Source organism: Sesamum indicum, linkage group LG3 (genome assembly GCF_000512975.1).
Source record: "Sesamum indicum cultivar Zhongzhi No. 13 linkage group LG3, S_indicum_v1.0, whole genome shotgun sequence".
Taxonomy (NCBI): Eukaryota; Viridiplantae; Streptophyta; class Magnoliopsida; order Lamiales; family Pedaliaceae; genus Sesamum; species Sesamum indicum.
Genome location: NC_026147.1, coordinates 18,662,964 through 18,668,190, shown reverse-complemented (window position 1 = coordinate 18,668,190; position 5,227 = coordinate 18,662,964). Strand labels below are relative to the sequence as shown.

The 5,227-nt window shown below is 37.2% G+C and overlaps 1 non-coding gene across 1 annotated transcript; it reads right to left on the bottom strand.

Moving 5' to 3' along the window:
- TRNAG-UCC lies at window positions 292-363 on the bottom strand. Its single transcript has one exon. It is a non-coding gene; the product is annotated as a tRNA-Gly (tRNA).

The following is a 5,227-nucleotide window of genomic DNA, read 5'->3' as shown; positions in this document are numbered from 1 at the left end:
CTATCTTCGTCCCACTGTTATGATTCGCATGAAATATGGCTCTTCACCATTCTCATCATTAAAAGGATGTTTTCATATTCGCACATTTTCCGATAAGTACTGAATTATTGTACAAATTTAAGAAAAAGTAAATACAAATTACCATCTAACAAAAATGTACTTATAATTAAAATAAAAATCAGGAGATGTGGATATAATTCGCCCCAAAAGTTAACTTATAGATTTTCAAAATTCAGAAATTGATGTTTGCTTGTTTGTTTCTTCAACACAGTAACAAAAATTTTATAATAATGCGTTTGCCGGGAGTCGAACCCGGGTCTATTGCTTGGAAGGCAATTATCCTAACCGTTGGACTACAAACGCTGAATGAAATTGAACTTTGAATTTTTAGATCATATTGTGTGGAGGAGCTCACAACATCTAAAATCACAAATATTTTAAGAGATTATAAAATCCTTTAAAAACCATAAAGTGCTCTTCTATTTTTAAATTAATCTTAATAATCAACTTGATTTTGGTGATACTAATTATAAGTTTATTGTTATTAATATCTTCTTAATTTATTCAAATAATTCAAGAAAATATCTTCTAAAATATATGAATTTATAAGATATTTTAAATAAGTTTTGCCCAAAGCTCTCTTATTTTACTATATATCAAATTAAAAGGTTTTATTCCAGTCAAATGATTCACAATGGTTCAATGACTTTATCAAAAATATTGTAAGATATTCACTTGAACGTTTTGATATAAGAAACTTTCTTTTTTATTGAGTTTTTCTGTTAACAATGGGGTATAATTTGAAAGAATAAAAGTTTTAACATAATTTAATAATTACAGTATTTTTAGTAAAAGTTACCCACTGAGGAAAAAAATAAATATATAGTGGTAATAATAAAAATTAAGGAAAAAAATTACAAGCAACCTCCTTTTAATATTGTAAATGAGCAAATTATCTCCATATAGAAAAATCAAATAGCAATTTACCTTCCTGTGTTGTTAAAAAATACAGTAATTTACCCCCTTGAATTTTTTAAAATAAAACAATTTTATCTCCTTAGACAGGGAGGTAAATTGCTTCTAAGGAGGTAAATAGTTTTATTTTAAAAACATACGGAGTAAATTGCTATTATTTTTTTTTTATACGAGGGTACTGTATTTATTTGCAATATCATAAGGGGGTAAATTGCATTAAACTCAAAAAATTAGTGACAATATTCATTAGTTATATATATTAATTTACCAAAATATTTATTTAATCATGATTATAATCATCTTCACAATTTCATTAATAACAAGAATTATGTAAGAGTTATCACTATTAATAGTTAATAACTAAATAAGTGTACATAAAGTTGTGATTACAGTATGTAGCAAAATCAACAATTTAGCATAATAAATATATTTGTTATTATAGTTGAGTTCTCACTACATATCAATATATATATATATATATATATATGTTTGAATAATTATGAATACTGACAATCGATCCACGCCTGTCAGCCCAAGGTGCTTGGCGCTCACATGGCAATTGAGTTGGTCATTCTTCCTAGTGGCAAGAGATCATTTGTTCCAAAAGTGAACAGGCGCCCACATAGACTGTGACAAGGACAAGAAAATAATGATTGGATACTGCTCATGCTACCGACTACTTTCGAAAAGCTCGGGGCGTATCCCTCAAGAAGCTTATCCCATCAAAAATTTTCTCACGGCCAAGACTCCTTGAAGGTTTCTGCCAACAACTTCCAGATTTTGGGGAGACTTATCTATAGTAACCACTGACCCGAGTCTCCCGAAAAATTACCACCTCATTCGCTCGGGGAGACAGGTCAGAAAGCCAGCCCTTCCCTCCAGTTTAGGTTAGCGTTATCTTAACACAATCACACATATCAACTCACACTTGAGCAATCTTATCAGCAAATTTATTATTTCACCTTTTAATAATTCATTGTTATTTTATTCTTGCTGGAGTTTATCTTTCCACAATCATTTACTGACTTGATCGTCATAATGCTAACATCTTTTGTATAGGTCCTCTTTCTTAGACTTGTTAAATATTCGACCCAAAGATTTTCTGGTTCAAAGACATCATTAATGAGCATTTTTTGCTCGCATCAAGAATATATATATATATATATATATATTAATTATTGTTAGTTGAAATTAATAATATAATAATAATGACATTTTGATAATTTTGGTCTTTATTTTAACGAAAGAGTGATAAAATCAGAGATAAACTCCATGAATCACACAAACTAAAACTGAAGAGAATAAGAATTCACTCTCATTCTTTTTGGAAAAAGATACAGCAGAGTTTAAATATGGATACAGAGGTCGGTTGAGGAAGAAATATCTGTTCAACTAACTACAACTGAATAACAGACTAGCGGCCACGTCAACAGCCACCTAAGCTACTAATTACAGCTAATAAAAGTGTGAATTACAATGACAGAAACGTTAGCAAGGAAAACACGTCTTCAGGGGAGTTCTTGTTCTTCTGCAGAAACAGAGTCTGGAACTGGAGTTGCTTCTGTTGTTGTAATGGAGGATGAAGCTGACTTTAACATCCCCCCCTCAAGTTGGGCGTGGGTGAAAGAGCAGAGACCCAACTTGGATACAAAGGCAGCGAAGGACGGACCAGGAAGAGACTTAGTAAACATGTCGGCAATCTGCAGCTTGCCTGAAATGTGTGAAGGAAGGATGAAGCCTGACTTGAACTTGTCACGAACCAAGTGACAATCAATCTCCAAATGCTTCGTGCGCTCGTGGAAGACTGGGTTCGCGACGATGTGCAATGCAGCCTGGTTGTCGCAATACAAAGAAATTGGAGTCTGAACAGAAATGTGGAAATCTTTCAGGATATAAGAAAGCCACTGAAGCTCGCATACAGTGGCACCCAAACTTCGATATTCCGCCTCCGCCGTGGATCTAGAAATGGTGGATTGCTTCTTCGTCTTCCATGAAACAAGAGCATCACTCAAGAAGATACAATATCCGCTGAGAGATCTACGAGTATCCACACAACTTCCCCAATCCGCGTCGCAGTATGCTGTGGTCGTGGAAGAAGCAGAAGCAGGGAGAAAGAGGCCCAAGTCTGGGCAGCCTGCTAGGTAACGTACAAGATGCATTGCAGCTTCCAAATGGTCTTGGCACGGCTCGTGAAGGAATTGACTCAGTTGTTGAGCCCCATAAGATATATCCGGACGAGTGAATCCCAAATAAAGAAGGCGACCGACTAATCTGCGAAAAGATTCAGGATCGAGCAATTTAGGAGAAGAGGAAGAGGAGAGTTTCAAACCAGGTGGAAGCGGAGTGGAAGCCGGTCTGCATTGATCAAGCCCTGTGTCAGCAATAAGGTCGTGAATGTATTTGTGTTGAGTGACCCAGGTCCCAGCTGGGGAGCGAGCAATTTCTAGGCCAAGAAAGTACTTGGCGTATCCCAAATCTTTAATACTAAAAACATCATCCAAAAACTGCTTAACCTCAGTGATGAGTTCCTCGGATGGACCTGTAATCAACAAATCATCAACATAGACAAGTACAATAACAAGGGAATCACCAGAACCTTTAACGAACAAGCAATAGTCATTCAAGGATTGTATGAAACCAAATTGAACAAGCTTGGAAGTAAGTTCTTGATTCCACTGCCGCGACGCCTGCTTTAAACCATACAACGACCGTTTTAATTTACAAACTTTGCCTGAGGGAACATCATAGCCGGCTGGAGCTTCCATGAAGATGTCCTCGTCAAGGAACCCATGAAGAAACGCGTTATTAATATCGCATTGATGTATAGGCCATTTCAAACCAGTTGCTACTGTTAAAAACACCCTTACTGTAACAACCTTGGCAACGGGAGAAAACCGATCAAAGTAGTCGACTCCTTCGACTTGATTATACCCCTTCGCAACGAGCCTCGCTTTGTAGCGTTCAATACTCCCATCAGGGTTCAACTTAACTTTGTAACCCATTTAGACCCAATCGGTTTCTTACCAGGTGGTAAATCCGTAAGCTCCCAAGTGTGATTATGTTCCAAGGCACGAAGTTCGTGTTGCATTGCTTGTCGCCACTCCTCATGTTCTTTGGCTTGACTGTAACAGCTTGGCTCTCGTATTGTGAACAGAGCAGCCTGAAATGCACAGTGAGAGGATGTGAAACTATAAGGAGGAAAATGAGAAGTATGACAAACAAAATCCCGAAGCCAAGAAGGTGGTTGTGTGATCCTCTGTGATCGCCTGAGATGAGTGTTGGAAGGAGGATTAGCTGACTGTTGTAAGGAAGTGGGAGACTCAGGCGACATGGAGTTAGAAGGAAGAGGATCACAATTCTCAGGAAAATCTACTGCAGCTTCAGGTGAAAATTCAGGAAGATTCACAAATGATAGAAGAGGCAAAGGAGTCTGCACTTCTTTTCCTGCAGCAGTCTTAAAAGGAAAAATTGATTCATGAAAAAGAACATCACGGGAAACAAAGGTTCTGTTATTATGTAAGTCATATACCTTGTACCCTTTTTGGTTAGGCATATAACCCAAAAAAATACACTCAAATGCACGGCTATCAAACTTAGTTTTTCCAGGATAGAAGTTTGAAGCAAAACAGAGACATCCAAAGGTTTTAAGACTTTCATAGGTAGGTGGTGATTTGTATAGAACCTCAAATGGGGATTTCCAATTTAAGGTAGAAGTAGGAAGTTTATTTATAATGTGAGTGGCAGTCAAGATGGAATCGCCCCAAAATTGGTTAGGAAGATAGGATTGAAACATGAGTGCTCGAGCCACCTGTAGGAGGTGCCTATGTTTGCGTTCGACCACTCCGTTTTGTTGGGGTGTGTGGGTGCAGGACCTTTGCTTTGATGACATAGCATTTTGGAAGAAAAAAGCACAACTAGAATTCACAAATTCGGAACCGTTGTCTGTCCTAACAGTTTTGATTTTGCAGCCAAACTGAGTAAGGATTTGAGCAAAAAAAACGGTCAAGGTATGAAGTGTTTGAGACTTGTGATTTAGTAAAAAGGTCCATGTAGCTCTAGAAAAATCATCTACGATTGTGAGGACATAACGAGCTCCTGAGAGTGTGGCCTGTCTGTAAGGCCCCCAGATATCGATGTGTATGAGTTCAAAGCAAGAATCAGTGCTAGACTGACTACAACCAAAAGGAAGACGAGTTTGTTTAGCCAAAGGACAAACACTACAAACATGATTCTTGTCTGGTTCAGGAATATG